Here is a 20,808-nt window from a genome sequence, read left to right on the forward strand (position 1 = left end):
CGTCTTCAAAGGTGGAGCCTATGCGTCTGCTTTCTAAAAATGTGCCTGGCGTGGACCCCGTGGAATTTGTGAGAATGTGGGGTCTGCTGCCCCACCGAGGTAACCAGGGTATACTTGGACCATTCTCTCAGTTCCCAGACTCCTTCCCTTCGTCCTGCTTCCTGGCCTTCGTGGTCCGCCGCTGGCGTGCTTCTCTTGCTCTGTCTCCCGCCTCCCTCCACTCAGACACCCTCAACAGCCTTCTGGGACCAGCCTGCCTGTTACTTGTTATGTAGCTGAGCCGTGGGGGGCCCTACTTGAGTCCATACAAGCCCCAGGAAGGCCTGGGATGCCACTGGCCCCGTTTGCAAGATCTGAGAAGCTACAGCCCAAACCTTTTCCTGTCCCAGTAAATCCCTGGCAATGTGGAAAGTTTGTGCTGTGGCAAGAAAAAACAAAAGCGACGAAAACACTGACGGGGCCAAGGATGCGGTCTGGATTTCTCCAGGCAAAGAATGATTCTGGGAGCTTTTCTGTTTGAGAAGATATGTGTGGGCGGAGTAGCTGCTGTCCGGTTCTGCCTGGTGCCCCCCACCCCATGACCTCAGGGCAGTTTACCCTTAGAAACAGCCTCTTAGGTAGCCCTTTATTTGGTTTTGTTTTTTGTTTATTTGTAATTTGATTGATTGATTGATTTTAGAAAGAAAGGAAGGGAAACAGAGAGACAGAAACATCAACTTGCAGTTTCACTTATTTATGCGGGGGTAGTCAACCTTTTTATACCTACCGGCAACTTCTGTATCTCTGTTAGTAGTAAAATTTTCTAACCGCCCACCAGTTCCACAGTAATGGTGATTTATAAAGTAGGGAAGTAACTTTACTTTATAAAATTTATAAAGCAGAGTTACGGCAAGTTAAAGCATATAATAATAATTACTTACTAAGTACTTTATGTCGGATTTTTGCTAAGTTTGGCAGAATAAATCTTTCTAAAACAACTTACTATAGTTAAATCTATCTTTTTATTTACACTTTGGTTGCTCCACTATCGCCCACCATGAAAGTGGGAACGCCCACTAGTGGGCGGTAGGGACCAGGTTGACTACCACTGTATTTATGCATTTATTGGTTGATTCTTGTATGTGCCCTGACCAGGGATTAATGCAGGGGTCCCCAAACTACGGCCCGCGGGCCACATGCGGCCCCCTGAGGCCATTTATCCGGCCCCGCTGCACCTCCGATAGGGGCACCTCTTTCATTGGTGGTCAGTGAGAGGAGCACAGGATCCATCCTCATCCTGTGCTCGGGGAGTACTGTATGTGGCGGCGCCACAAAGTGCAGCATGGCTCACGTACAGTACTACTTCCGCTGACGTGGGATGCACGCATCACGGCTCCAGAAGCGCGTCATATCACCTGTTACGGCTAGCAGTGACAAATATGGAACCGGACATTGATCATCTCATTAGCCAAAAGCAGGCCCATAGTTCCCATTGAAATACTGGTCAGTTTGTTTACTTAAATTTACTTGTTCTTTATTTTAAATATTGTATTTGTTCCCTTTTTTTTTTTTTACTTTAAAATATGTGCAATGTGCGTAGGGATTTGTTCAGTTTTTTTTATAGTCCGGCCCTCCAACGGTCTGAGGGACAGAGAACTGGCCGCTGTGTAAAAAGTTTGGGGACCCCTGGACTAATGGAACCTACAACCTTGGCGAACCAGGAGGAGGCTCTAACCAACTGAGCTATCCTACCGGGGTGACACTTTCTTTTTCTTCTTCTTTTTTTTTTTTTTCAGAGAGAGAGAGGGATAGACAGGGACAGACAGACAGGAATGGAGAGAGATGAGAAGCATCAATCATTAGTTTTTCATTGCAACACCTTAGTTGTTCATTGATTGCTTTCTCATATGTGCCTTGACCACGGGCCTTCAGCAGACCGAGCAACCCCTTGCTGGAGCCAGCAACCTTTGGGTTCAAGCTGGTGGGCTTTTTGCTCAAACCAGATGAGCCCGCGCTCAATCTGGCGACCTTGGAGTCTCAAACCTGGGTCCTCTGCATCCCAGTCCAATGCTCTATCCACTGCACTACCGCCTGGTCAGGCTTTTTTTCTTCTTTTTTTAATCTTTTAGCTATTTCTTCTGGTGTTTTACCTCCTGTTTCTAAATAACACGCTCATACTGCCAGTTCTTGATTTTTCAATTTGAGTTGTTTTGGTTGTTGTTTAATTTCTTTCTGTAGGAGATCAGTGTTTACATACACTCTTTTTTAAAAAAAAAATTTTTAATTCACTCGTTTCAATTTTATGTTAGATTTTATTTATTCATTTTTAGAAAGGAGAGAGAGAGTGAGAGAGAGAAAGAGAAAGGGGGGAGGAGCAGGAAGCATCAACTCCCATATGTGCCTTGACCGGGCAAGCCCAGGGCCTTGAACCTGTGACCTCAGTATTCCAGGTTGACGCTTTATCCACTGCACCACCACAGGTCAGGCCTACATACACTCTTATACTCTCTCCTAAACACACATATTATTTCTCCTTCCTCCATCCCTCAATATACCTATGCCTCTCTATATAGATAAATCACTATTGTTATTTATATTATTGTGGCTGTGTACCTATTCTTCACAGCTGAGCCAATCACAGCATACTGTAATTACATTTTCTTTTCCTTTCTTTTGATTCCCTGGAGTTGGCCATTGCCTCTTTTTTTTTTTTTTAAGATTTTATTTATTTATTTTAGAGAGGAGAGAGAAAGAGAGAGAGAGAGAAGGGAGGGGGAGGAGCAGGAAGCATCAACTCCCATATGTACCTTGACCAGGCAAGCCCAGGGTTCGAACTGGCAGCCTCACTACTCCGGGTCGACGCTTTATCCACTGCGCCCCCACAGGTCAGGCTCACCTTAGTCTTCTATCTTTTATTCTTGCTTATGGTGTCTATATGCTTTGTCATTTTTATTTTTATGTACTCGAATTTATCAATTTATTTTCTTTAATGGCTTTAGCATTTGACTCTTAAAAGTGCTTGCTCTGCTCCATTTCTATGTTTTCTTTTAGTATTTTCATGGTTTTTTTTTTTTTTTTTTTTTTTCTTTTTTTAATTTATTTATTCATTTTAGAAAGGAGAGAGAGAGGGAGAGAGAGAGAGAGAGGAGAGAGATAGAGAAGGGGGGAGGAGCAGGAAGCATCAACTCCCATATGTGCCTTGACCAGGCAAGCCCAGGGTTTTGAACCTGGGACCTTGGCATTTCTAGGTCGACACTTTATCCACTGCGCCACCACAGGTCAGGCATGGGTTTTTTTTCTTAGATTAAAAAAAAAATTTCCCCCCATTGATTTGCGGGACAGAGAGAGAGGAAGGGAGAGAGAAGAGAGAAGAAAGGGAAAGGGGGTAGAGAGACAGACAGAAGTATCAGCTCCTTGTTCTGTTTTTGGTTGTACACTCATTGGTTGCTCCTCGTCTGTGCCCTGACCGGGAATCAAACCTACGACTTTTATGTGCCGGGATGGTGCTTTATCCACTGGGCCACCTGGCCAGGGCCTAGACTTTTTTCTTCTTTTTTTTTTAAAAACAGTTGTAGACTATAGAAAAATTGAGAAGATAGTATTTTCCTACTTACCCATTTCCCCCACACAGTTTCCTTTATTAACAACTTAGCGTTAGTATGATACATTTGTTACACTAATGAACCAGTATTGCTACAGTATTGTTAACTAAAGCCCATCGTCTGTTTAGCTTCCCTTCCTTTTTACCTAGTGTCCTTTTCCTGTTCCGCCCTTGGTCCTCTATGGGATACAACATTAGATCTAGTTGCCATTTCTCCTTAGGCTCTTCTCGGCTGTGACAGTTTCTCAAACTTCCTTTGTTTTTGATGACTTTCACAGTTTTGAAGAACACGGGGTCAGGTATTTTATGAAGAATTTTGGGATTTGTTTGCTGTCACTCCCACTATATAAAAATACTGGGGTTGTGGGTTATTAGGAGGAAGACCACAGACCTAGAGTGTCCCACCTCATATCGAGGGGGCGTACCTGTCAACGTGATTCGTAACTGTTGGTGTCGGCCTTGGTCACAACTGGCTGCAGTGGTACCAGGCCGGCTGCATCCCTGTGAGGCGGCCCCTTCCCCTCTCCTCAACGTGTACTCCGGTGGGCAGTCGCTGCCTGCAGCCCACACCCAAGGGGTTGGCGCTTACGCTTTCTTTCTTTGAGGGCGGAGTAGCCACAGACATTATTCGGAATTCTTGTGCATGGAAGATTTGTCAGTCTTTCCTCATTTATAAATTCATTCAGTCATTTATGTATATGGCTATTAATTTTATATTTACTTTGGGTTATAATTCGATACTACTTTATTCATCTTATTGCTCAGAATTGTTTTCGCTTTGGCCATGGGGAGCTCTTCCCATTTGGCTCCTGTGCTACTTTGACAATATCTCTATAATGATTTTCTTTTCCCCTTTTATTGGATTGTTTTTTGCAGGATTTCATTTCATTTTGGTTTTGTTTTCACATTTCTTTATTTTCTGACACTAACAACATGCTCCAGGCTCATCTTAGATATTTCCTGCCCCATCCTAGAATCGGCCTTTGTCTCCAAGTAGCTCTGATTCCTTCAACTGGAGATTTATATTAAAAAGCAAGACCCGGCCCCGGCCTGGTAGCTCAGTTGGTCAGCGTGTCGCCCTGGCATGCTGAGGTTGCCGGTCAGTCCCTGGTCAGGGCACGTGCAAGAATCAACCAATGACAACATGAAATAGTGCAACAATGAATTGCTATTTCTCTCTCTGTCTCTCTCCCTTCTTCTCTCTCTAAAAAATATATATTTTTTTAATTATTAAAAAAACCCCAGGCCCTGGCCAGTTGGCTCAGTGGTAGAACGTTGGCCTGGCGTGCAGAAGTCCCGGGTTCGATTCCCGGCCAGGGCACACAGGAGAAGCGCCCATCTGCTTCTCCACCCCTCCCCCTCTCCTTCCTCTCTGTCTCTCTCTTCCCCTCCCGCAGCCGAGGCTCCATTGGAGCAAATATGGCCCGGGCGTTGGGGATGGCTCCTTGGCCTCTGCCCCAGGTGCTAGAGTGGCTCTGGTGGAAACAGAGCGACGCCCCGGAGGGGCAGAGCATCGCCCCCTGGTGGGCGTGCCGGGTGGATCCTGGTTGGGCGCATGCGGGAGTCTGTCTGACTGTCTCTCCCCGTTTCCAGCTTCAGAAAATACCAAAGCCCTGGCCAGGTTGGCTCAGCGGTAGAGCGTCGGCCTAGCGTGCGGAGGACCCGGGTTCGATTCCCTGCCAGGGCACATAGGAGAAGCGCCCATTTGCTTCTCCACCCCTCCGCCGCGCTTTCCTCTCTGTCTCTCTCTTCCCCTCCTGCAGCCAAGGCTCCATTGGAGCAAAGATGGCCTGGGCGCTGGGGATGGCTCTGTGGCCTCTGCCTCAGGCGCTAGAGTGGCTCTGGTCGCAATATGGCGACGCCCAGGATGGGCAGAGCATCGCCCCCTGGAGGGGCAGAGCATCACCCCCTGGTGGGCGTGCCGGGTGGATCCCGGTCGGGCGCATGCGGGAGTCTGTCTGACTGTCTCTCCCCGTTTCCAGCTTCAGAAAAATGGAAAAACAAAACAAAACAAAAAAAAAACCCCACAAGATTTGGGTGCTAGGTGTGCTTATTCTATTTGGGGCACCCTTTCTTTTAGACCCTCTCAGCTGACAGAGCAAAAAATACACATTTTCTTCTTTTTTCTTTTTCGTATTTAATCTGTGCTCCATTTGAACCGTATCCTGGGATACTCTGAGATCCGGTTCCTGCGTTCCCCTTTCGTGTCAGCGTCATTTACTAAAGAATCTATTTCCTTCCCACTGATTTGGGATGCCACCTTTATAATTTAACTGAATTTCCATCCGAAACAGAATCCACTTCTATTCAGTCCATGCGTCTCTTTGTCTAGTCACAGACCAGCTCCACGCCGTTTTAAGTATTAAGACTAATATGCCCTGGCCTGTGGTGGCGCAGCGGATAAAGCGTCGACCTGGAACGCTGAGGTGGCGGGTTTGAAACCCTGGGCTTGCCCGGTCAAGGCACTTACAGGAAGCAACTAACTGTTATGAGTTGATGCTTCCAGTTTCTCTCTCTCTCTCTCTCATCTCTAAAAATCAATAAATAAAATCTTGAAAAATATATATAAATAAGAAAAAATGAGAAAAAATTTTAAAAAGACTAACATGTTTTAACATTTAGTAGAAATGGTTAGTTACCTTTTGTTGGCCTTCCTTTTAGAAGTTTTATTGGCTTGAAAAAAAGAGATTTGGGGAAAGAATTGTTCAATGCTTAAACATTTTTTTTAAATTTTTTATTTATTCATTTTAGAGAAGAGAGGGAGAGACAGAGAGAGAGAGAGAGAGGAGAGACAGAGAGAAGGGGGGGAGGAGCTGGAAGCATCAACTCCCATATGTGCCTTGACCAGGCAAGCCCAGGGTTTCGAACTGGCGACCTCAGCATTTCCAGGTCGATGCTTTATCCACTGCACCACCACAGGTCAGGCCTTAAACATTTTTTTTTTTTATCTTTCTTGGTAGGGGTGGGAGAGAGGACCCCAGATGCACAGTTGATCTGACCGTATAAACAAGACACCTTGACCACGGGTCTTTCTGTTCATGCAAAAAAAAATAAAAATAAAAAAGCAGGGGACTGGGAGCCAGGAGCCTATGAGCCCAGGGTTGGAGTCCAGGGGCCCTGAGGGTCGACGGCCCAGGATTCCCGTCCTCCCAAAGACGGTGTCAGGCAGAATGGGACATTTCTGAACCCGAGAAGGGGGTGTTTTCTTGGAAACCTCTATTTTGAGAAGACAAGAGGGGAGTGTCAGACACCTCAGTCACGGGCCACCACTGAAGCGATCCGTGTATATTATTGGGCATCTTTGGGTGTTTTCTGGAGTCTCGCTGCCGCTCCCAAACACGCAGAGACAATGAGCACTACGGGGCAGGGCCAGCCAGGGCTGGTGAGGTCTGCGCCTCTCCCGTCTCCCTGCAGGAGAGAACAGACGTCCTGTCCCCAAAGCCAGTTGCCAGGTGGAGTTAGTGGGTACCCGGAACCCAAACAGCCCCTTGTCTTCCGTCAGCTCCTAAAGGCTCAGTCCCCCCCCCCCAGGCGGTGACATCCACCCCCCTCATACAGGCAGGGATGCCACTGTGGCCTTTCAACTGCATTATCCAAGGGGAAAAAAAAAGTGCCCATAATTGACTGGTGCGGGCAGGAGAGCTGCCTGGTGCCCTGAGTGGAATCCTGCCTGCAGGGCTGATCCGGGCAGGCTTCACCTGTGTCAGGGAAAAAGCCCGCAGCAAGGTCGGGAGCTGCTACCTGGGCCTCCACAGGCGCGGGGCAGCCGCCCCTCCCAGAGCTCTCCCTGTCAACACCGCTGCTGCGAGCACTGGGCACCAGGCAGCTGACTCCTTGCTCTGTCTCCAAGGAGAAGAGAGACCCAGCGGGAGCCAGGAAGGGGCGGCCTGAAACGTCCAGATGGTCCCTGGACAAACCTACAGCTGACCTGGTGACACACGCCACCTCCCCCTCTTCAACTCTGGGCCGGGCCTGGCTGAGACCCAGAGGGACCTCGGTGCCTTGTGGCTACGTCCTGTTGGATTTTTGTTGTTGTTTTTAATAACTGATCTCCCAACTCCAGTTTGCAGAATGCCCCCTTCATCTGGAGCAAGTGAGATGTTTTGGACAGGGCACTCCTTCCAGCCCTGCCTGGTGTTTGTCACTACAGTGTGTCCGTAAAGTCATGGTGCACTTTTGACAGGCCACAGGAAAGCAATAAAAGACGATAGAAATGTGAAATCTGCACCAAATAAAAGGAAAACTCTCCCAGTTTCATACTATTCAGTGCAGTTCGATGTGGGCTCACACACAGGTTTTTTAGGGTTCCTTAGGTAGCTATCCCGTATATAGCCTCTACAGACTCCTCACTGACTGATGGCCTACCAGAACGGGGTTTCTCCACCAAACTGCCGGTTTCCTTCAACTGCTTATCCCACCGAGTAATGTTATCCCTATGTGGTGGCGCTTCGTTATAAACGCGCTGATATTCACATTGCACTTTGGTCACAGATTCGAATTTAGCGAGCCACAGAACACACTGAACTTTCCTCTGTACCGTCCACATCTCGACTGGCATGGCTGTGGGCTGCTCCACTGTATACACAGTGTTATGTCATCATCTGCACATGCGCTCATGCTGCCAAATCATCCTACAGAAACTAGGAGGATTTTCCTTTTATTTGGTGCAGATTTCACATTTCTATCGTCTTTTGTTGCTTTCCTGTGACCGGTCAAAAGTGCACCATAAGCCCTGGCCGGTTGGCTCAGTGGTAGAGTGTCGGCCTGGCGTGCAGAGGTCCCGGGTTCGATTCCCGGCCAGGGCACACAGGAGGAACGCCCATTTGCTTCTCCACCCCTCCCCCTCTCCTTCGTCTCTGTCTCTCTCTTCCCCTCCCGCAACCGAGGCTCCATTAGAGCAAAGATGGCCCGGGCGCTGGGGATGGCTCCTTGGCCTCTGCCCCAGGCACTAGAGTGGCTCTGGTGGCAAGAGAGCGACGCTTCTGGTGGGCGTGCCGGGTGGATCCCGGTCGGGCGCATGCGGGAGTCTGTCTGACTGTCTCTCCCCGTTTCCAGCTTCAGAAAAATACAAAAAAAAAAAAAAAGTGCACCATGACTTTACGGACACATTGTATATATATATATATATTTTTTATTTATTGATTTTTAGAGAGAGGGGAGAGAGAGAGAAGGGGGAGGAGCAGGAAGCATCAACTCCCATATGTGCCTTGACCAGGCAAGCCCAGGGTTTCGAACCGGCAACCTCAGTGTTCCAGGTCGACGCTTTATCCCACTGCGCCACCACAGGTCAGGCCCTTTTTTTTTTTTTTTTTTTTTTTTTTTTTAAAGGATTTTTTTTTTTTTTTTTTACAGAGACAGAGAGAGGAATAGATAGGGACAGACAGACAGGAACGGAGAGAGATGAGAAGCATCAATCATCAGGGTTTTTATTTATTTATTTTTATTTTTATTCATCTTAGAGGAGGGGGAGAGAGAGAGAGAGAGAAGGAGGGGAGGAGCAGGAAACTTCAACTCCCATATGTGCCTTGACTGGGCAAGCCCAGGGTTTTGAACCGGCGACCTCAGTATTCCAGGTCGACGCTTTTATCCACTGTGCCACCACAGGTCAGGCCCTTTTTTTTTTTTTTTTTTTTTGAGGACGAGACCCTGTAGCAGCTCTGTGGAGAGTTAAGGCTCTGAAACAGGCTGCTGGGCAGCTGGCAGCCTGAGCTCCCAGGTCGGCTGTGGCTTGTGCGTGAGTTCTTGACCCGCCCTGACTCTGGGCAGGCTGACGGCTCCTGCAGGTGGGGCTCAGGTGTGACCCAGACGGTTCCCGGCACCCCAGGAAGGGGCTGCTCCTGGAGAGGGGACCCCACGTGGTGGTGGGCAGGCGGGCGGGCTAGGGCTCTGTAACCAGACCTGGAGGGGCAGGAGGGTCTCAGACGCGTCAGCAGCTGATGTCTGGAGATCAATTAGAGATAATGGCCTTGGGTGGACTCAAGAAGCATGGGCAGCATTCTTCCTGGTTATGATCGTGTTTACCTCATTAACGGGCCTGAGGCCTTTTTTTTTTTTTTTTGAGTAGGACAGCACAGTATTGTATCATGAATTTGTACCAGCTGCTTTGTCTTGGCTCAGGGTGACCACTTGGGGGTCCCCAGCGGGCTGGCAGCTCCTCCAGCTCCACTCAGAAGAGCAGAGAGGCCCGTGGCCTCTGCTCCCAGCCCCCCCCCCCAGCTCCTTGCCCTCCCTGTGACCCAGTCTTTGTATTGTTTTTAAAGAGTGTTTTCCTCCTTCCTTCATTCAAAAGTCATTTAAGCCCCTACTATGTCCTGGACACCGTTCCGAGCACGGAGGACTCAGCAAGTGCCTGGGACAGATAAGGAGCCCGCTCCGGGAGCCTACAGACTGCAGAAGTGATAAACAAGTCAATCATCACACACACACACACACACACACACACACAGAAAAGAAAAAATACTCAACAGGCAAGGGGTGTGGGGTAGAGGATTAAAATGGGTCAGTTGACAGACTGCGCCTCTTGGTGAGAAGGTGGCATCGAGCCCAGACAGGTTCGAAACCCAAAGGTTGCCAGCTTGAGCCCAAGGTCGCTGGCTTGGACAAGGGGTGACTCGCTTTGCCGGAGCCCCCCCCCCAGTCAAGGCACATATGAGAAAGCAATCAATGAACAATTAAGGTGCTACAGCAAAGAATTGATGCTTCTCATCTCTCTCCCTTCCTGTCTGTCTGTCCTTGTCTGTCCCTCTCTCTGACTTTCTCTCTGTCTCTCTCTATAAAAAAATTCTACCTTGCTATGTGGCTGATTAAATAAGGTGACGTGGACCACCTCCAGGCACGGGCTCGGCCATTCATTTTGCCGAGCTCTCCACGCTGCTCAGCCGTGGTAACTGGCCTTGGCTTTTCCTTTTCTGTTTCAAATTTTCACTGAAGTGTGTATAACACAGAGACAGAGAAGAACACATATCATTCGGTGGATCGCTCAGTAAATTGTTACAAACTGCATCCACCCCCTGTGGCCAATTCTCAGGTCGAGACACAGAACATTGTCAGCACCTCCGAAGACCCATGTGCCCCTTCCGGTCACAACTTCCCCCCGCCAGGATGACCACTGTCCTGCCTCCTCATCGAATCTGTGGGTTTGCCCATCCTGGAACTCTGTAAGAAAGGAACCACAGTGCGGGCCGTGCTGAGGCGTGCAGGGGGAGGTTGTGCTCCGCTTTGGCCAAGGAGCGTCCCCCATGTGGGTGTCCCACAACGATCCATTCCCTGTTGATAGACGCTCGCGGCTGCTGTGACTAGCGCCGCTGTGACCTTGGGAACCATCAGTACTCGCTTCTGCTGTGAGCACACCGAGGGATGGGAGAGCGGGCCTGTGTCTGCCTGTGGCTCTGTGGCTGAGCCCTCCAGAGGTGCTCGCAAGGAAGGAGGGGCGAGAGGAGAGGTGGGCGCACGCTCCGTGGACCTTACCAAGCATGGCGCAGGGCCCTTGCTGAGGGCGGAGCGCTTCATTCCCAGCTCTGCCACGGACCTCAGGGCTGTGCTGGGCCGGGGGGCAAGACAGGCTCCTGAGCCACGCGGGGATGAGTTCCTGCTCTGCGTGGGATGCGGCGAGGGGCTCTGCCACCTAGGGACCTGTTCCAGCCCTTGAGAGCTCACTTCCGGTTGGGGAAAGGGGGCTGAACTTGGGAAGCGGGAAGTCTCACTAGGGGAGGCTCTTTAAGTGATATCCATTGTGGGGAATTATCCTAAATACGGAAGGAAGGAGGAAACAGCACTGGACAGCGTCCCCTAGATTTCAGAAGGTGGCACACTGATGGTGAGGCTACAGGCACCCGTGCTCATCGGTGAAGGCGCAGGATACACGGAGAGGCCGAGAGCTCCGGCCCAGCCTCCGGGTGAAGTATTCTGAAGTCAGGCTCCCGGGAAGTCCCTGGTGCTTCTGTCTGGGCTCCTCTTTCTGCCCGGATACCCTCCCCACTTGCCACCTGTCACATTCCTCCTGCCTTCTTCTGGTTCAGGGTAGATGACACCTCTTTTCGGGAACCCCCCCCCCCTCCCCCAGCTGCTCAGGCGGAAACATCCCTTGTTTCTCCATGATCGAGCTTCACCTGCAGAGCCTCTCTGCTGTGCCAGGGGTTTGGTTGTCTTTATTGTGTGCTGGGGGCAGGGGTGGTTCCTGGGGGTAGAGATGAGTTCTAGCCCTACCAGAGTTTAAAGTATATTCTAGAGCTATATATTATTGGAACAGGAATAGACAGTTCGTTAGGGTAGAATAGACAATTCCAAAAAATAATGGGAAATTAATGTACTAGAAAGATGGCGTTTCCAATCAGCGGATAAAGATGAGTTATTTAAAAGACGGGATCAGGACAACTTGGATGGCCATTAAAAAAAACAAAACAAGCTTGATTTCCAACACTACTTGCGTGGAGATAAATAACAGATGGAATAAAGATTTAACTGTAATGAAGCTATAAATGCTCTAGACGAAAATATGGGTGGATTACTTTTATAATCTTAAAGTGGGCAAAAAAGAAAAAGAAAACACTTTTGTTTTGACCTGAAGTCCTAAAGGGGGAAAAAAATTAATGGGATAATACAAAGTGTCCATGTGGCAAAAAAGTTAATAAATAAAAAGCCCTTCACGAACAAAATAAAAAGACAACAAAAGGAAACCATGTTTGTAAAATTAAAAAAAGACCACCAACTCAAGTAGAGAAATGGACAAAGAATATGAACAGGTTATTCAAGGAAGGAAGGAAAGAAATACAAGAGATCAGTAAACAGGGTACACATAGCCTGACCAGGTAGGTGGGGCACAGTGGATAGAGCATTGGCCTGGAACGCTGAGGACCCAAGTTTCGAAACTCCAAGGTTGCTGGCTTGAGTGTGGGCTCACCAGCTTGGGCGTGGAGTTGCTAGTTTGAATGTGGGATCATAGACATGATCCCATGGTCGCTGGCTTGAGCCCAAGGTCGCTGGCTTGAGCAAGGGGTCACTCGCTCTGCTGTAGCCCCCCAGTCAAGGCACATATGAGAAAGCAATCACTAAACAGCTAAGGTGCTGCAACGGAGAATTGGTGCTTCTCATCTCTCTCCCTTCCTGTCTGATGCTCTCTTTCCTCTTTCTCTCACAAAAGAAACAAAACAAAACAAAACATGATACGCATAAACGTACTCACATTCCCCAGTGAAGAAGGGCACAGGAAAATAAGAGATAGCACTTTCCACCTTTCAGGTTGACAAAGGTTAAAGCCATCGCTGATCCTGAGCCCTGACAGGTGTGAACCACCAGGTATTGCTGGTGGCTGTGGAAACTGGTACTGGGTTCGCGAGAGGGATGAGACTGTCACTGAGAAAATTTACAGCGGTAAAAGCCTCAAGTGCTCCTTCTGGGCGAAAGGTCAAGCTGTATTTTATGACCTGAGCTCAGAAGTCACACACCCTCATTTTCATACTGTCCCACTGGTTCCACGGCCCCATTCACCATGACAGGGTCTCTGGTGTGACACCAGGAAGTGAGGATCATCAGGCCATCGTGGAGGCCGGCTGCCACGGCTTCTCATTTCAAAGGGGACATTTTGGTGTCAAATACTACATGAAGCACACTATCTGACTATCCACTTTGTAGATGAGGATGTTGAGGCTTAGCCAGGTTTGAGTAGGGTGCCCAAGGTCAGCTGTCTTAAGTGTCAGAGCCAGAATTTGAACTGGTCCCGTTTGGCTGGCCTCTGTTTCCAGACTCGTGCCTAGACCACCTTCCTGGTCTCTCCAGGACACCACCACTCTTGCCTCCTTATAATCTTGTCTCCTCTAATCTAAAAACCTAATCCAGACCGCGTCATTTTTTCACTCTCAGAATGACACGCACACACCTCCCAGTGGTGTACAAGGCTCTGTGTGCTCGCTCCCCCCCACCCCGCGTGCCCTGTCCGCCTCCTCCCCTTTCTCTTCCCCCTCTCTCTCCCCTCCGTCCCCCGGGCCCACTGTGCTGCAGCCACCCTGGTCACCGTTCTGTTCCTCAGTCACGCCAAGACCCTTCCCATCTCAGAGCCGTCCCAGGGTCAGGGCACGACGTGTGGGCTTCCTCCTAGGAGTGGCCTTCCCTGACCACCCAGGCCAGAGCCCACGCTCGTGTCCCCCTCAATCCCGGTCCGCACGCCATGCCCACTCCCCCCATCCTCTGCCTCTCCTTTCCGCAGTCCCTGCCTCAGTCCTTCTGTCCAGGATCCAACCAACTTTCAAACTTGGCATTTAGGGGGCTATTTCTCGTTAGGCTCACGATTGAAAACAGTCAAATTAGTGACAGTAGATCTTTTGAAGAGTTGAGGACAGACCCGGGTTAAGTGTTTCGAGGGGAGAACGCCACGTGGGTGGCGCTGTGTCCTCCTACTGCGTCCCTTCGGGAGGCGAGCACATGGCAGCCGGCGGCACCACTTTGCTGACTTCGGTCACTTGGTCTGGGTGCACCAGGCCCATCTCTCCCCTGTGCAGGTACAGTGTTCCCTTCCGTTGTTAAGAAGGAATTCAGAGGGATACATTTTTTTTAAGATATTTTTTATTTATTCATTTTTATTAGAGAAATAGAGAAGAAAGAGGTAGAAGAGGGGGAGGAGCAGGAAGCATCAACTTTCACATGTGCCTTGACCAGGCAAGCCCGGGGTTTTGAACCGGTGACCTCAGCATTCCAGGTCAACGCTCCATCCACTGCCCTGCCACAGGTCAGGCATACTTTTTTTTTTTTTTTTTAATGCTTTAAGTCTAGTTTAAGATATGGAAACAGCATCTCTCTGGCCACACTGAGATCTTATTGTTCCCAATGATGACAGCCCCTGGTCGTCGTCCCCCCCCCCCCCCCCCCCCCCCCCCCCCCCCCCCCCCCCCCCGCCAGGTCTTCACCTGTGGAGCGGCCGCTTCCTATAGGAAGCTGCAAGGGGTGGCTGCCGCTTAAGAACTTAAGTAGCATCACAGAGCAATGCCCGCCAGCTGTTTACTTACACAAGCACCCACCGTCTGCAGAGCCCTGGGGAGGCATGTGAAAACACTGCCCCCCATTAAGCAGAGAGGAGCAGCCTTCTCTGCGGTGGTCTCCCACCAGACTGGGACACATCCCCCGGAGAAACTAGATCCGGCCGTGCTTCTGTTAGGACCCGTGTGTGCCATGGCCACTTTAAGGACGGAGGCTCCGAGTTGTCCAGAGGCACAAGGACGCCGAAAGCAGCCGACACAAGGTTACTTACTCAAGGAGCGGGAGCTCCTGCAGCCTCCTGTTTCTGCAGGCTTCAGCACACACACGGCTCGCCCGGTTCCCAGCGCCGCCCAACAGCGGCGTTCCCTGCGGAGCTCTGCGGGTTGAGCAGGGCCGGGGGCTGTTTTATCTCGGGACGGTAAATGAGTTCACATTTTCGTGCTTAGAGGAAATCACCGCTCTGCCCTCCTGGGCAGTACTATCTCTCTTTTATTAGTCAGGGAAGAAGTGGGTTATCTGGGTTCAATTCCACCTTTGAACTTCAGTTGGATTTGGTTTTATATTTCAAGCCCAGATGTCCACCACCGCTGTGAAATGGGGACTCGGGCCAGGAGAAGTCAAAGGTCTCTAGAAATGTGATGGGAAGAGACGGTGGGAAACCCTGGGCCTGCATTTTCTCATTTTCAGGGCGAGGGAGGACAGTGCCCACGCTGAAGACACCCATGTTTCCCTGGGTGAACTGCAGAGGTGTGGCCACTAAATTCTAAAAGTCATTATGGGGCAACACGTGTGGATGTTCAGGTCATGAAGCCTCGAGCTGTCCCCTCCACCAGTCAGTGCCAAGTAAGGCTCTCACAGAGGAGGCTGCGAAGAGTGGATTAGTTTGAAAACACATTTGATTTCAGGGAGAGAAAGTGCTAGTAACGTGAGTGGTATACGGACAGTAAAATCTTCAGCATATGTGGAAGGAAGTCTGTGTGTCTTAATTGGATGTGTTGTCATTTTTTCGTGTGTGTATTTTTTTTTTTTCCTAATGGGTGAAGATACTGAGCTCTTAACTTGTGGTGTTGTACTTCCAACTCTCACCTGTAGAGGGAGCCTTGTTTACCTTGGATTGTTCACAATGCAAAGCTTTCAGTGGAAGAAAGAAAAAGGCTTTTTACAAAAAAGAAAAAAAAAGTTAGAGGGTTAAAGGCAGTCTGTTTCAAAATTGCAAACAATCGCGATGGCTGTCTCGTTTGCTCGTCTTTGCTGGTTCCACTGTGAATGAATGGCAGCGTAAATCAGTAGAAATTGCCCTCCCTCTGAGGATGCGACCACAGGAGCCGGGAGGTGGGATCGTTTATTGGGTTTTGTTTTGGTGTTTGGCCATTTCCTCACAGAATTCCACGAGAGCAGCTCCCCACCCCTTGTTAGAGCACAAGATTTTTCTGAAGACTGAGCTAATGTAACTGGAGGGTGTAAATTTGGGGAGGGGGCATCTGTCCCTGGCCCATCTTCTCTGTCGGCTCATTCTGCTGTTTGGGGACTTGAGTGTGGTATGTTTCAGGCTGAATCGGGGGTGGCTCGGAGATCCAGGGCCCCCCACCCGCACCCCGCGACGCCCCGTGCCGCTTTCTCTAGCACCCCAGGCCGACGGGGTCAGTTTGCGCGGAGGCCGGCGCCTCTGGTCCGCGTGGGTCTTGCCCCTCCCCCGATGCTGTGTCTCCGCGTCCAGTGCGCTCCCAGGTCTGGGATAGAGCTGCATTCTTGGTATTACAAGAGCCCCATTACTTTACAACTGTCGCCAGCGCTCAGTCAGGAGGAGCCCGCCCGGTGTGGCCTGGAGGAGCACAATGACCGGTGGGAGGGCGCCTGGGGCGAGCCGGTGGCGGGCGCTCGGGATCGCTGAAATGTTTGGGTCGGACAGGTGAGCCCAGCCTGGACGCTAAGGCGCCCGCCTGGAGGAAGGAGGGGTGTAGGGGTGGGCGTAAAATAAGTGGTGGGAAAGAGACAAAGGAAGAGTATAGAGGCGAGGTGGTGAAGAATAGAGGGAGGGGGAGGGGTGTGGGCAGCGCGCCGAAGAGCCCGAGCTTGAACTTGATCAAGAAAAGGGGGGCCCTGAGGTGGGGGTGGGGGACGCGGCAGAGAGCCAGCCACGTGCCTGGCTTTCCCAGACTTGGGTCTCGCTCCTGTCGCCCGGGAGCCCAGCTCCCCGGCCCGCCAGCCCCACCCAGCGAGGGACCCGCGTCCCCTGGGAACCAGGAGACGCGCGGGGGTCGAGGGCTTCCCTGAGACGCCGGGGCGCCGAGAGTTCCTAAAGGTGCCTGAGTCACTTTCTTTGGGCCAAGTCTCTCCTCTCCTGGCCTGAACGCGGAGAGCCGGTTGTGTGCCCTCCAACCCCCACCCGAGACGTGAAAACTGCGGCCTTCGGGAGCGAGGGGAGGGCAGATCCCACTGCCTTCTTTCCTGGGCTCAGTTCCCGGCTAGGATCTTCCTCGAAGCTCTTCCCCCTTAAGAGCGTCCCCCCCCAAGCGTGTGGCTGCTGTGCGTCCAGCGCGCCCTTATCCCTCCCCCGGCTACCTGGCCTAGCGCCCCCTCCTTCCTCCTCCTTTCTCCTCTCTCCGGGTGCCTCCTTCTCCTCTCCCCCTCCCCCCGTGCCCACTCCTCCCTCTCGCCTTCCCCTCCACCTCCTCTTCCTGCTGCTCCTCCTACTCCCCTAGCGTGCGCCCTCCCCGCGCTCCCCTCCCCCGGCCCCCGCCCCGTGCCGGGTCCCGCCCCCCTCCCCCGCCTCCCCGTGCCCGGTGCCCCCTCCCCCTTCCTCCCTCTCGGCCGCGGCGCCGCCGCTGCCGCCGCCGCTCGCCTTGGCCCTCCCCCTGGCCACCCCCGCCCCCGGGCCGGGCAGTGACGCGCCGCGACGGTGCCAGCCCCTCTCCCCGGGCGGCCGCGGCGGCAGCAGCAGCAGCAGCAGCTGGAGCTGCGGGGCTGTCACCGCCGCTCACTCTCGGAGCCCGACCGCCCGTCTCCGCCTCGCCTCCCGCCCAGGTACAGAGTCCGGCCCGGATCCCTGAGATCGGGCAGTTTCTGGGCCCGCGGCCGCCGCCCCCCTTCTCCCGCCGCCGCCGCCGCCGCCGCCGGCCGTTGAGCTGCGGTTAGGGGGGCGGGGGACTGGGGGGTTCCGGGGAAGGGGACGCGGGGGAGCTTCCTGCGCCAGGGCTGAAGAGGGGGGCGCAGGGAAGCGGCTGCGCCCTGGGCGGAGTGGGCTGAGGCTGGGGGTGGGCGAGTGTGACCGAGTGGTGGGGACAGTGGAGGTTGCACTCTGGGGGCTGCGAGGGGCCCGGGAGGTGTGCCCACCCCGGAGTGCCGGGGGCTGCCGGGCGCACTCCAGTCCCGGGCCGCGCGCGCCGCGGGTCCTGGGGGGCGGTGATTGTGTGCGCCGTGCCGCGGTATTGTGCGGCGGCCACACCGTTTGCAGCGAGCTGAGCACCGCGTCCCGGGAAGGAAGGCGCTCTCAGGCGGCGGGGTAGGGGCCGGGCTCGGGTTGCCGCCGCCGCCGCGGGAAGGGAAGTGGACTGTGTTTAGGGATGTGGGGAAGGGAAGCGTTGAATGGCAGGGAGGGGCGCCTTGCTTGGTCGGTCGCGGGGAGTTGAGACGAGGTTTGCAGAGTTGAGCCCACTTCGGCAGGCCCTGCCCCTGCTGGGAGCGAGCGGACCCGGCGCCCCTCTCAGGTGTACGGTGGGAGCGGCAGCTGGGGGCAAGTCCTAAGTGAAGGGGGCACGTGGGCGGGGGCAGCGGTCTGGAGTGAGGGCGCGCGCCCGGGTTAAGTTAGATTTACGCCGCTTTCTCTCTACCTAGTCCTCCAGGGTCTTACACTTTGTCGGGGGGCGGGGTGGGGAGTGCTATCCACATTTTTGTAACAGCCGCTCGGGTTCAGAAGTGACCCCCCCCCCCCTTACTCCCACCTGGAGCTGCGTTTGCCAGAGTCGGGTCGCCCCTACCGGGCGGCGCTTCCTGGGGGAAGTTCTCATTAAGCCTCGCTAATTAGCATTATTCCTGGAGAAAGGTTAAGGTTAGACCGTCCTTTCCTTCTCGGGAGGCCCGCCCCCCTCCTCCCTTCCCTTCTCCTTCCTTCCTCCCCAAGAGCACAAAAGCACAAAAAGAAAGTGTGAAGAGGCTCAGATCAATGGAGAAGCCACAAACCCATTAATTCAAATGGAATCTCCCCCCCCCCTCTAAAACATTGATTTTTCTTTCTGTCTGCTCTGAGGAGAGATTAATAACCTCCTGATTTCACCTGAAATGGTGTTTGGACTCTTGATTTCCTCCTCTTTCTGAGGATTGTGGCTTGAAATAGATTCTCTCTTGAGATAAAGCCCTACTTATCCCAGAATCTGCTGGAAACCCCAGTCAGGGCCCCACCAGGTGGGGCTTGTAATATGGAGAGGTGTGTGGGGGGGGGTGGCTCTCTCAACTCTGGGAGAGCTGTCTGCGGATGGGACTAGGGGCCCCATCTTGCCCCCAGTGTCTGGGCTGTGGGTTGTATTGGGGGAAAGGCCTGTTTATGGCTCAGGCCCCAATGGTAGTTTAACCCCCAGGTAGTAAATTACCCCCTCATTGGAGAACCATTAGGGCCTCCTGTGTCCTTAAATAATATCAAGCTGGGCTTGCTTTGTAGAGGAGAGTTTGAAGATGGCACCAAGACAGCACCTCCTCCCGCACCCTCTGCACCAAGGCTGGGTGATGCCCTATTCAGGACCTCCCTGCTTCCGGAGCTGGAAGCACACAGCACCCTAAGACCTTTCTCCCTGCCTAGAGAGCTGACTTTGGAGATCTTACCTGGCCTAGGCCACCCTGGGGCCATGCAGAGCTAGACTGCCCCTGAGTTGCTCAAGAACTTTTCTGTCTTGTCTGGGCCCTTTTCTTGGAAAGAAACTCCTGCAGGGCACTGGGTCCAAGTGCTTCCTCCCCGGCCCTCCTCCTGGCTGGAAGAAGCCTGTCTGCTAGAGCCCATCTCTCCAGCCTCCTCTAAAGGGACCCCTGTTCATGGCAGGGCCTTGGGGATCAGTGGGGCCCTCTTGGTGAGGAGGACCGGGAAAACAGCCAGTTGCCTTTGCTCAGGAAACAAAAGCCTGTTTTACACTCGATACACTAGTAGGAAGGTGTTGAAAATGCTCACTCCCGGCATCCAGGCGTCCGTGACAGCAAGGACAACAGCATGCCCATGTATATGTGAACATGTTTCTGTCAGACCCTGTGTGTGTGTGTGTGTGTGTGTGTGTGTGTGTGAGAGAGAGAGAGAGAAAATACCTAAAATGTGGTAGGTGATTGGCTATGTCTCAGCCCTCCCCGCCTCACATTCCCAGAAGAGCTTGTGCTTGTAAGCAGAGGAGGCATGCTAGCAGGAAGGAGTGGAATTGTGCAGGGTGTGTCTCCGGGAGGCTGGCCTCCTCCCTGGTGGCCAGATGGGCTAGCTAGGGTGTGGCCTGAAGGAGCAGCCCCCGGACCCCACAGCTCCCATGGGTGGCGGCTCGGACCACCCTAAGACTTCATTTGCGCGGTCCCTTCACAGCGGGAACTTGAACCCTGGTTACACTGGATCCTGGGAGGTTTTCATCTTCCATTAATAAGCCATCTGATGAACCGAAGTGGTTAAGTTGGGGTCAAATGCGGTTCAGTACCTCCTTGGCATGCTCAGAAGGCTGTGTGTGTAACGTTCGCTGACATGGATACATGGAGACGGGCAGGAACCGCCTCGTGCGGAAGAATTCCAGGGCCCGGAAGGGCCGGCAGGTGCTCCTGATGGAGGTGCTCACCCGGTGGACACCTCGGTGCCCTCCTGCTGGAGGAGAGCTGGTGCCGGGGCAACTGCCTGAGCCGGGTGGTCTTTTTAAAGCAGGAGCTTCAGCCTCTCCTCTAAATGGCCCAGGGGCTGGACAGAGAGGGGTCTGTTTGGCGCCCAGCGAGAAACACCCTCTGCCCATCCCGACCCCTCCTCAGAACCACGTACCCGGGGCTTCCGGTCAGGGCTCACGGCTTACAGTTGCACTAAATTCTCAGCAAATCCTCCTCCTTTTTTCTTTCTCAAAGCAAGTGGCAGAGATAGAGTTACAGCTCTGGGGAAGGGCCTGGAAAATGTTGTGCGAGGCACACCCCAGGATCCCTGTCCTGGAGGATGCAAATGGCTCCACCTCAGAGGCACCGGGAACCCAGTTCCTGGGAAATTGACCCCCGTTGTAAACTAATCAGGTTACTGATAGCACCCGCCCGGAGTCCTGCGCCAT

The 20,808-nt window shown here is 52.6% G+C and overlaps 1 protein-coding gene across 3 annotated transcripts in view; it reads left to right on the forward strand.

Moving 5' to 3' along the window:
* The window catches only part of NOL4L (nucleolar protein 4 like), a 130,627-nt gene that overhangs the window by 76,124 nt on the left and 33,695 nt on the right, over positions 1-20,808 (forward strand). The window contains exon 1 of one of the 3 annotated variants that reach the window (XM_066234257.1): positions 16,341-16,457. The exons of 1 other annotated variant lie outside the window; for it this stretch is intronic. The gene's annotated coding sequence lies outside the window, so the exon portion shown is untranslated. Of the gene's footprint in view, positions 1-16,340; positions 16,458-17,416; positions 17,573-20,808 lie in introns of those variants that run through there. One more of the 3 variants, XM_066234256.1, reaches the window with a different exon arrangement.

The sequence above is a fragment of the Saccopteryx bilineata genome, chromosome 6, assembly GCF_036850765.1.
Source record: "Saccopteryx bilineata isolate mSacBil1 chromosome 6, mSacBil1_pri_phased_curated, whole genome shotgun sequence".
Classification (NCBI taxonomy): Eukaryota; Metazoa; Chordata; class Mammalia; order Chiroptera; family Emballonuridae; genus Saccopteryx; species Saccopteryx bilineata.